The 12261-nt window shown below is 45.9% G+C and overlaps 1 protein-coding gene across 9 annotated transcripts in view; it reads left to right on the top strand.

The window, feature by feature from the left end:
• Positions 1-12261, top strand: part of rad54b (RAD54 homolog B) — a 298314-nt gene that overhangs the window by 221579 nt on the left and 64474 nt on the right. The gene's annotated exons all lie outside the window — the stretch shown is intronic.

Below are 12261 nucleotides of genomic sequence, written 5' to 3'. Positions count from 1 at the left end.
CCTTATTCCCCATAATAATTTCTCCTGCCTCAGCCTCGAAGGGACCAATGTTTACTTTTGCTACTCTATCTTTTTACATACTTGTAGAAGCTCTTACAACCTGTTTTTATAGTTCTAGCTAGTTTTCTCTCATAGTCTTATTTTTTTACCTTTTTATCAATTTTTTTGGTCATCCTTTGCTGGTTTCTGAAATTCCTCAGACTTATTACTATTCTTCGCAATATTATAAGCTTCTTTCAATCTAATGCTACCCTTAACTTCTTTAGTTAGCCACGGATAGATCACTTTTCCTGTGTAAGGAAATGCATAAGGGTGATTAGTTGACTTTGTAATGTAATATTGAAATTAATAATTTATAAATTATGTTTGGAATGTTTGTTTTGTGGTGGCTTTCATAGCAAACATCTCGCAGTTCAGCGTCGAATCACTGCATCCGGGTAATCACAGAGGCTCTGTACTTTAGGAGAAGGGACTACGTTGTCTTTGAGATAAGCAGGAGGAGCGCGCACATGGCTTTGCCAGGATATTGGGCTTCCCCCTTTGTACAGGGTGCCATTGACTGCACACATGTGGTTTTGGAGGCGCCGCACATCAATGCTGAGATGTACCATAATTGCAAAGGGTACCACTCAGTGTGCAGTTAATCTGTGACCACGCCCAGCACATCATAATGGTGAATTCCCAGTAACCTGGCAGCAGTCATGATGCCTTCATCCTGTGCCAGTGTGCTGTGCTAGCAATCTTCCAACCACCACGTCGAACCCAAAGGTGCCCGCTAAGCGACGAGAGCTATCCGCTCTACACCTGACTGATGACTCCCATCTGCAACCCCACCACTCATGGCCAACAATCATAATGACAGCCGTGCTGCCTAGAGGAACTTCATTGAGCAGACCATTGGGATGCTGAAGCAATGGTTCTGCTGCTTTGACCGCTCGGGAGAAGCTCTCCAGTAGTCACCGGAGCGGGTGTCCTAATTCGTGGTGGTCTGCTGCACGACCGTTATGAGGGCGCAGCCCTTGCCACCACGGTTTCTGCGACCACTTCAGGAGAAGGAGGAAGGGAGGAGGCAACCTGAAAATCCACGTTCCGGACAGACTGTTTATGAGCGCATCATCACACTCCGGTTCACCTGAATGAAACCCCAGATCCCCATTTCTCAAAACTTCCCCACCTTACCATCCCTCTGTCACAGAGCATCACCGCGTCCTCTTGGCCATAATGCTGAAATAAAAGCCGCCACAAAACAAACATTCCAAATATAATTTATAAATTATTAATTTCAAAACTACATTACAAAGTCAACTAATCACCCTTGTGCATTCCCTTAGTATCTGTCTTTCGTGCACCTTTGCCTATCCTAGTGCTAGGAACTGCTACCCCAGTGGCTGCAGCATGGGTGATGGAAGGCTACTGCCTTTCCATGAGGGAGGCTTCAAATGGCCTTGCAGGACGACCTCGAGCAGCTCTGAGCCTAAAAGTTCCAGCTACGGACTGCACCACATCGGCATGGGCAGCAGCATTCTAGGCTGGCTGGCTAACCGGCAACAGCAAGAGCATTGGTGGAGTGTCAACCGTGGATGTATGAATGGTGTCATCCTGAGAGGGGCAGCAGGTTCGAGCTCCATGGACCCACTGCCACTCCCCAGACTGGTGCCTCAGCAATCCCAGTAATCTGTTGGAGGACAGATTGCTGAACTGCTGTGAGACCCTGCAAGCCCCTATCCACACTTGTAAACACAGCCATGATGGCAGCAGTCTGAGTTTGCAGGGCAGCAAACTGAGCCTGCTGGAGAGTAGTCTGAGCTTGCGTGGCACCAAACTGAATGTCATGTAGGTACATGCTGTTTGCAGCCACCAGATGGTGTCATTGTTGGAGGCCACTGAGCAGTACGCACATGGTGCTGCTCTGGTTTAAAAGGCCAGCCATTTTGTGAGTCAGGCATTTTGGGCCTAAATAAAGCAGAAGCAAGGTTGTACCTTGCTTAGTTAAACAGTATTCAGTTTGAACCTTTATTGAATACATAACACTGAACCTGCGTGACAGAAGTCTAAGCTTCCACTGCGCAACCCAGACATTGGGTCACTTCTGCTTGTGCTGCAATGGAAGCTGAGACTTGGCCAATCAAAGCAGAACTCATGTGCGACCTCGCCCTCCGGGGAGCTGGCACTGCGCTACCCTTTTCCTCTGCCCTGGCTGCAGCCCACTCGTGCCCTGCTGCAGAGAAGTCAGATGGGGATGTTGATGGGCAACATTCAGAATAAGGGTGATGGGCATGCACACAGAAATGCTTGGTGCAATGGCAGGCCTGCTCCAACCTTGCACAGGACTTTGTGCAGAGCTTGCAGAACATGATTTCCAGGATGGAAGTACTCCATTAGAGCACTTGTGAACCACCCAATGTTCCCTGTATGCTGCATGGCCACGCAACTCTCCAGGGGTCCCATGCAGCCGGCTTTTCAATAGAAAAAACGTGCATGTGCATGACTCACCGGGTGCAGACCCTCTAAAGTTTGCACAGTGCCATTTTCTGAGCTGGTGCCTGGGAGTGTCCGGTCGAGTGACAGTGTCTCTTCTCTGTCACTCTCCTCCTCTTGTTCTTCATGCACAAGCTGGGCTGGTTGGAATTCTTGGATATCTGAAAGGAGAAAGGCACAAGGATAGGATTGTGGTGAGCAGAGGGGTGGAAAGCTAGATGTGCATGCTTATATACCATCAGCAACTTGTAAGTGAGAAGAGATTGTGGGATGAGGGGGATGTGACGGGAAGGATTAGGTGTGAACATATTGCCATCATCAATGCTTTCAGACTCGCCGGGGTTGTCTTCTTTTTGGAGCTCTTTTCTTTGGCGCAGAGGAGGCTGAGGAAAGATTTAATTGAGGTGTATAAAATTATGAGGGGCCTAGATAGTGGATCGGAAGAACCTATTTCCCTAAGCAGAGAGGTCAGTAATTAGGGGCATAGATTAACGGAATTGGTAGAAGCATTCGAGGGGAGTTCAGGAGAGTTTTTTTCACCCAGAGGATGGTGGAGGTCTGCAACGCACTGCCTGAAAGGATGGTAGAGGCAGAAGCCCTCATAGCATTTAAAAAGTACTTGGTATGCACTTGAAATGCTGTAACCTACAAGGCTATGGACCAAGAGCTTGAAAGTGGGATTAGGCTAGATAGTTTTTTTTGGTCTGCACATACATGATGGACCGAATGGCCTCCTCCTGTGCCGTAAATTTCTATGATTCTGTGATCGCCACGGCCTCAGTGACAGCCCCTCCAATTATATCCGTAACCGTCTCCTCCAGCTGCGTCAGGTACTGCAACTGTGCCCCCCCCCCCCCACCGTCTGTTAGCTGCTGCTGGCATCAGTTATGCGCCACCTTGGCCTTTAAGAGAAAGGGAAGTGTGTCAGTGAGTGTGATGCAGTGTTTGGGTGATGTGCCTGTCATGGTTAAATAGCTGGCACTGTGTTCAAGGTGTTGGATGTGAGCGTGAGGCTTGCAACAGTGACAAGTGTGTTGAGGGTGAGGTGAAGGTATGATTGTGAGCTATGAGTCGGGATTGATAGCAATTGCTGGTAGGTGAGTGATGGGGCTGAGCAGTGTGTGAGGCTAGTGGTGCAGTTGTTGGGATATGGCATTTACTCACCTTGACCACTTGCGTGAGGTAATTACATTTCTTTCAGCACTAGATCCAGGTCCTGTGGGAAAGACTGGTGGCACTGACCGCTTCAGCAATCTGCTCCCACAGTCTGTCGAGAGGGCCTCCTGGCCCCCTGCAGTTAGAAAACCTGTCTCCTTTCGACTCCCTACCCTGAAGACCCTAGTGAAGCGTTCGAGAAACGAGGTGCCCTTTCTCTGCCCTGTTGCTCCATTGAAGAGTCAGGCCTATTAGAGACCATAAAGGTAATCTCTATGTTGAAGCGGAAGGGATGGGTATGGTTCTTAATTAATACTTTGCGTCTCTTTTCACAAAAGAGAGGGGCGATGCAGACATTGCAATCAGCGAGGAGGAGTGTGAACTATTAGATGAAATAAACATAGTGAGAAAGGAAGTATTAAGGGGTTTGGCAACTTTGAAAGTGGATAAATCCCCAGGCCCGGATGTATCCCAGGCTGTTGAGAAGCAAAAGAGGAAATAGCAGAGGCTCTGATCATCATTTTCCAATCCTCTCTGGCTACAGGTGTGGTACTGGAAGACTGCTAATGTTGTACCTTTGTTAAAAAAGGGAGAAAGGGATAGACCGAGTAATTACAAGTCAGTCGGCCTAACCTCAGTGGTGGGAAAATAATTGGAAAAATTTCTTAAGAGACAGGATAAATCTTCATTTAGAAAGACACAGTTTAATCAAGGACAGTCGGCATGGATTTTCTAAGGGAAGGTCATGTCTGACTAACTTGATTGAATTTTTTGAGGCGGTAACAAGGAGGGTCGATGAGGTTAGTGCGGTTTGATGTAGTGTATATGGATTTTATCAAGGCTTTTGATAAGGTTCCACATGGCAGACTCGTCACGAAAGTAAAAGTCCATGGGATCCAAGGCAAAGTGGCAAGTTGGATCCAAAATTGGCTCGGGCAGGAAGCAAAGGGTGATGGGTGTTTTTGTGACTGGAAGGCTGTTTCCAGTGGGGTTCCATAGAGCTCAGTACTGGGTCCTTTGCTTTTTGTGATATATATCAATGATTTAGACTTGAATGTATGGGGTATGATTAAGAAGTTTGTAGATGATACAAAATTTGGCTGTGTGGTTGATAATGAAGAAGAAAGCTGTAGACTGCAGATATCAATGAACTGGTAGGTTGTAGATATCAATGAACTGGTCAGGTGGGCAGAACAGTGGCAAATGGAATTCAATCCTGAGAAGTGTGAGGTCATGCATTTGGGGATGGCTAACAAGGCAAGGGAATACACATTAAATAGTAGGACACTGAGAACATAAGAACATAAGAAATAGGAACAAGAGTAGGTCATACGGCCATTCGAGCCTGCTCTGTCATTCAATAAGATCATGGCTGATTTGATCATAGACTCAGCTCCACTTCCCTGCCCGCTCCCCATAACCCCTTATCCCTCTATCACTGAAGAAACTGTCTATTTCTGTCTTAAATTTATTCAATGTCCCAGCTTCCACAGCTCTGAGGAAGAAAATTCCACAGATTTCCAACTCTCTGAGAGAAGAAATTCCTCCTCATCTCTGTTTTAAATTGGCGGCCCCTTATTCCAAGATTATACCCTCTAGTTCTAGTCTTCCCTCATCAATGAAAACATCTTCTCTGCATCCACCTTGTCAAGCCCCCTCATAATCTTATACGTTTTCGATAAGATCACCTCTCATTCTTCTGAACACCTTCACTTTCCAACATTATACTCCATCTGCCAAATATGGCCCACTCACTTAGTCTGTCTATGTCCTTTTGCAGATTTTTTGTGTCCTCCTCACACATTGCTTTTCCTCCCATCTTTGTAGCGTCAGCAAACTTGGCTACATTACACTCAGTCCATTCTTCCAAGTCGTTAATACAGATTGTAAATAGTTGGGGTCCCAGCACTGATCCCTGCGGCACCCTACTAGTTACTGGTTGCCAACCAGAGAATGAACCATTTATCCCGTTTTCTGTTCGTTAGCCAATCCTCTATCCATGCTAATATATTACCCCCAACCCTGTGAACTTTTATCTTGTGCAGTAACCTTTTATGTGGCACCTTGTCAAATGCCTTCTGGAAGTCCAAATACACCACACGCACTGGTTCCCCTTTATCCACTCTGTTCGTTACATCCGCAAAGAGCTCCAGCAAATTTGTCAAACATGACTTCCCCTTCATAGAGCAACAAAGGGACCTTGGAGTGCATGTCCACAGATCCTTGAAGATAGCAGGCCAGGTAGATAAGGTGGTTAAGAAAGCATACGGAATACTTGCCTTTATTTGCCGAGGCATAGAATGCAAGAGCAGGGAGGATATGCTTGAACTGTATAAAACACTAGTTAGGCCATAGCTAGAGTACTGCGTGCAATTCTGGTCACCACATTACAGGAAAGATGTGATTGCACTAGTGAGGGTACAAAGGAGATTTACAAGGATGTTGCCTGGACTGGAGAATTTTAACTATGAGGAAAAATTGGATAGGCTGTTTGTTTTCTTTGGAATAGAGGAGACTGAGGGAAGACCTTATTGTGGTGTCTAAAATTGAGGATCCTAGATAGAGTGGATAGGAAGGACCTATTTCCCTTAGCAGAGGGATCAACAACCAGGGGGCATCGATTTAAAGTAATTGGTAGGCGGATGAGAGGGGATTTGAGGAGAAATGTAGAGGCAGCATCGTCGAGCAGCAGGAATCGGGGGAGATCCAGCAGCGTCGGAGGGAACGACAGCGGGAGTCCGGGGGAGGCCCATAAACAGCCCAGCAGCGTCCGAGGGAGCGACAGTATCGAGGAGCAGCGGGAGTCCGGGAGAGGCCCATAAAAGGCCCAGCAGCGTCGGAGGGAGCTGCAGCATCGAGGAGCAGTGGGAGTCCGGGGGAGGCCCATAAAAGGCTGAGCAGTCGAGGACGGAGCAGCAGCGTCGGAGGAGAAGCATTGAGTCCAAGGGAGGCCCATAAAAGGCCCAGCAGTCGAGGAGGAGCCAGCTGGTACAGCTGTAGCAGGGAGAGAAGGCAAAAAAGAAGTAAAAAGAAATCGAAGTGTGACATCACAGTCAAGGGGGTTGGTGATTGGTGAGTATTTTTTCTTTTCTTTTCCTTTATCAGTAATAATCCTTTGGCACTGTTGCCAAATTAAATTAATTGAAGGGTTAAGTCATGGCAGGAGAGCCCAGACCTGTGTCATGCTTCCTCCTGTGCTATGTGGGAAGCCAGGGACGCTTTCAGTGTCCCTGACTACTACGTGCGAGGGAAGTGTATCCAGCTGCAGCTCCTGACAGACCGCATTGCGGCATTGGAGCTGCACATGGATTCACTCTGGAGCATCCGCGATGCTGAGGATGTCGTGAATAGCACGTTTAGTGAGTTGGTCACACCACAGGTAAAGGTTACTCAGGCAGATAGTGAATGGGTGACCATCAGGCAAAGCTGTGGAAGGAAGATAGTGCAGGGGTCCCCTGCGGTCATCCCCCTCCAAAACAGAGACACCGCCTTGGGTGCTGTTGGAGGAGATGACTCATCAGGGGAGGGCAGCAGCAACCAAGTTCATGGCACCATAGGTGGCTCTGCTGCACAGAAGGTCAGGAAAAAGAGTGGGAGATCTATAGTGGTAGGGGATTCTATTGTAAGGGGAATAGATAGATGGTTCTGCGGCTGGAATCGAGACTCCAGGATGGTATGTTGCCTACCTGGTGCAAGGGTCAAGGATGTCTCGGAGCGGCTGCGGGACATTTTGGAGGAGGAGGGTGAACAGCCAGTTGTCGTGGTGCATATGGGTACCAATGATATAGGTAACAAACGTGATGAGGTCCTACAAGCTGAATTTAGGGAGCTAGGAGTTAAATTTAAAAAGTAGGACCTCAAAGGTAGTAATCTCAGGATTGCTACCAGTGCCACGTGCGAGTCAGAGTAGGAATCGCAAGATAGCTCAGATGAATACGCGGCTTGAAGAGTGGTGCAGGAGGGAGGGATTCAAATTCCTGGGACATTGGAACCGGTTCTGGGGGAGGTGGGATCAGTCCAAACCGGACGGTCTGCACCTGGGCAGGACCAGAACCAATGTTCTTGGGGATGTGTTTGCTAGTGCTGTTGGGGAGGGATTAAACTAATATGGCAGGGGGATGTGAACCTATGCAGGAAGACAGAAGGAAGTAGAATGGGGGCAGAAGCAAAAGATAGAAAGAAGAAAAGTAAAGCTGGAGGGCAGAGAAACCCGGCAAATATCAAAAAGGGCCACATTACAACAAAATTCTAAAGGGGCAAAGTGTGTTAAAAAGACGAGCCTGAAGGCTCTGTGCCTCAATGCAGGGTGTATTCGTAATAAAGTGGACTAATTAACTGCGCAGGCAGCAATTAACAAATTTAATATAATTGGCATTACGGAGACATGGCTCCAGGGTGACCAAGGCTGGGAACTCAACATCCAAGGGTATTCAATATTGAGGAAGGATAGACAGAAAGGAAAAGGAGATGGGGTAGCATTGCTGGTTAAAGAGGAAATTAATGCAATAGTAAGGAAGGACATTAGCTTGGATGATGTGGAATCTGTATGGATAGAGCTGCAGAATACCAAAGGGCAGAAAATGCTAGTGGGAGTTGTGTACAGACCACCAAACAGTAGTAGTGAGGTTGGGGACAGCATCAAACAAGAAATTAGGGATGCGTGCAATAAAGGTACAGCAGTTATCATGGGCGACTTTAAAATACATATAGATTGGGCTAACGAAATTGGTAGCAATATGGAGGAAGAGGATTTCCTGGAGTGTATTTGGAATGGTTTTCTGGACCAATATGTCGAGGAACCAACTAGAGGACTGGCCATCCTAGACTGGGTGATGTGTAATGAGAAAGGAATAATTAGCAATCTTGTTGTGCGAGGCCCCTTGTGGAAGAGTGACCATAATATGGTAGAATTCTTTATTAAGATGGAGAGTGAATTCAGAGACTAGGGTCCTGAACTTAAGGAAAGGTAACTTCGATGCTATAAGACGTGACTTGGCTAGAATAGATTGGCGAATGATACTTAAAGGGTTGACGGTGGATAGGCAATGGCAAATATTTAAAGATCACATGGATGAACATCAACAATTGTACATCTCTGTCTGGAGTAAAAATAAAACGGGGAAGGTGGCTCAACCGTGGCTAACCAGGGAAATTAAGGATGGTGTTAAATCCAAGGAAGAGGCATATAAATTGGCTAGAAAAAGCAGCAAACCTGAGGACTGGGAAAAATTTAGAATTCAGCAGAGGAGAACAAACAGTTTAATTAGTAGAGGAAAATAGAGTATGAGAAGAAGCTTGCTGTAAACATAAAAACTAACTGCAAAAGCTTCTATAGATATGTGAAGAGAAAAAGATTAGTGAAGACAAACGTAGGTCCATTGCAGTCAGAATCAGGTGAATTTATAATGGGGAACAAAGAAATGGCAGACCAGTTGAACAAATACTTTGGTTCTGTCTTCACGAAGGAAGGCACAAATAACCTCCTGGAAATATCAGGGGACCGAGGGTCTAGTGAGATGGAGGAACTGAAGGAAATCCTTCTTAGTTGGGAAATTGTGTTCGGGAAATTGATGGGATTGAAGGCCAATAAATCCCCAGGGCCTGCATCCCAGAGCACTTAAGGAAGTAGCCCTAGATATAGTGGATGCATTGGTGATCATTTTCTAACAGTCTATCGACTCTGGATCAGTTCCTATGGACTGGAGGGTAGTTAATGTAACACCACTTTTTAACAAAAGAGGGAGAGAGAAAATGGAGAATTATAGACCGGTTAGCCTGACCTCAGTAGTGGGGAAAATGTTGGAATCTATTATTAAAGATGAAATAGCAGCACATTTGGAAAGCAGTGACTGGATCGGCCCAAGTCAGCATGGATTTATGAAAGGGAAATCATGCTTGACAAATCTTCTAGAATTTTTTGAGGATGTAACTAGTAGAGTGGACAAGGGAGAATCAGTGGATGTGGTGTATTTGGACTTTCAAAAGGCTTTTGACAAGGTTCCACACAAGAGATTGGTGTGCAAAGTTAAAGCACATGGCACTGGGGGTAATGTACTGACGTGGATAGAGAACTGGTTGGTAGACAGGAAGCAGAGAGTCGAGATAAACGTATCCTTTTCAGAATGGCAGGCAGTGACTAGTGGCATGCCGCAGGGCTCAGTGCTGGGACCCCAGCTATTTACAATATACGTCAATGATTTAGCCGAAGAAATTGAGTGTAATATCTCTAAGTTTGCAGATGGCACTAAGCTGGGTGGCGGTGTGAGCTGTGAGGAGGATGCTCAGACGCTGCAGGGGGACTTGGACAGGTTAAGTGAGTGGGCAAAGGCATGGCAGAAACTGTATAATGTGGATAAATGTGAGATTATCCACTTTGGTGGCAAAAACAGGGAAGGCAGAATATTATCTGATTAGGAAAGGGGAGCTGCAACGGGACCTGTGTGTCATGGTTCATCAGTCATTGAAGTTTGGCATGCAGGTACAGCAGGCGGTGAAGGCGGCAAATTGCATATTGGCCTTCATAGCTAGAGGATTTGAGTATAGGAGCAGGGAGTCGTACTGCCGTTGTACAGAGCCTTGGTGAGGCCTCACCTGGAATATTGTGCTCAGTTTTGGTCTCCTAATCTGAGGAAGGACGTTCTTGCTATTGAGGGAGTGCAGTGAAGGTTCACCAGACTGATTCCCGGGATGGCAGGACTGACATGTGAGGAGAGACTGGATCGCCTGGGCCTGTATTCACAGGAGTTTAGAAAAATGAGAGGGGATCTCATAGAAACATATAAAATTCTGACAGAACTGGACACGTTAGATGCAGGAAGAATATTCCCGATGTTGGGGAAGTCCAGAGCCAGTAGACACAGCCTAAGATGAAGGGGTAAGCCATTTAGGACTGAGATGCGGGGAAGCTTCTTCACTCAGAGAATTGTTAACCTGTGGAATTCTCTACCGCAGAGAGTTGTTGATGCCAGTTCATTAGATATATTCAAGAGGGAGTTAGATATGGCCCTTACAGCTAAAGGGATCAATGGGTATGGAGAGAAAGCAGGAAAGGGGTACTGAGGTGAATGATCAGCCGTGATCATTTTGAATGGTGGTGCAGGCTCGAAGGGCCGAATGGCCTACTCCTGCACCAATTTTCTATGTTTCTATGAAACCCTCACCACATTTAAAAAGTACTTGGATGTGCACTTGAATACCGTAACCTACAAGGTTAAGGACCACGAGCTGGAAATTGGGATTAGGCTGGATAGTTCTTTGTCAGCCATTGAGTATACGATGGGCCGAAATGGTCTCCATCTGTGCTCTAAATTTCTATGATTGGTACCTTCCCCTTTCCTTAGCTACACTGACAATGAGGTGCTTCTTTCAGAAACGTCCCCTTTAAGAAGTGTAAACAGCATTTCACTTTGCAAGCAACCTTTAAATAGAGATCACACTTCCCACAAAATTGGGCCCCCTGTTGAGCGCTATGCCAACCAACAACGTGTTTAGCACTGGGCTCAGTGCTTCAATCATGTTAATTAGTAAGCAGCACGAAGTTTGCATGCTGCCTGCATTACTTGCTCACTCAGCTGTGTGGTTGTTCTGAATATTATGCCCTTGTAAGATGGGCAGATCGCAATCCCCATGTCCGTTTATGGACCTTATCCTAAGCGTTTTACTGGAGACAAGGACATCAGAGGCAGAGTTGAGGGAGTGATTGAGCAGATCAACAGCTGCAAAATTATTGTGGTGAATGGGGAGCCAAAGGCTAGACAGTTTGGAGTTTGAACACGCAATTTTATTTCTACAGTGCAGTAATAGTTCTGTAACACATTCATAGATATTTACCATTCTCTATATAATTGTCTGCTTTATTGTGTCGGTTATTTTCCAGTGAAGTGGGCATGCCTTGATCAAATATCACATTCATGTTCATGATTTGATGCTGTATCATCCCATATGCCTCAAATAGGCAATAATAACAACAACTTGCATTGAATGTAGTAAAAACATCCCAAGATGCTTCACGGGAACGTTATTGGACAACGTTTGACACCGAATCATGTAAAGAGATATTGGGACTGGTGACCAAAAATATGGTCAAGGAAGGTAACGAATCAGAGAGGTTTAGGATGGGAATTCCAGAGCTTAGGTCCTAGGCAGCTGAAGGCACGGCTGCCAATGGTGGACCAATGAAGACAAAAAAAAGAATGCAACAGGTGGTATAAAGAGATATATTGGCAGAATTTGAAGGGAAAATTCAATAATTAATCTAATATTGAGTTGTGTTGACGTACCTGAATTAGTACTTGAATGAGTCCACTCCTGAGATAAGTTTCATTTACATTACAAACTCCCTGCATTTTCACATACATTTGCATTAAAATTGTCAACTTCACATAGGATTGCTGGTATGGGAAATGAAAGAATTCGTACTGCAGCAATATGTGTTGCTCTAATAAGGTTGATGGGGTGGGGATTGCCGATCAACATTAACCTAAAAATTTAAACTAAAATATTGGAGCAGAGTAGAGGGAGCTTTATCTGCATCTAACATGTACTAAAGCTGACTTGAGAGCGCTTGATACTGGCATTGGGTGCCCAAGATGGAAAAAAATTATTCATTCCCTAGCACTGACACTCATC

This window comes from Pristiophorus japonicus, chromosome 1, assembly GCF_044704955.1.
Source record: "Pristiophorus japonicus isolate sPriJap1 chromosome 1, sPriJap1.hap1, whole genome shotgun sequence".
Taxonomy (NCBI): Eukaryota; Metazoa; Chordata; class Chondrichthyes; family Pristiophoridae; genus Pristiophorus; species Pristiophorus japonicus.
The sequence above is the reverse complement of the archived record's forward strand: the minus strand, read 5'-3'. Positions and strand labels throughout refer to the sequence as shown.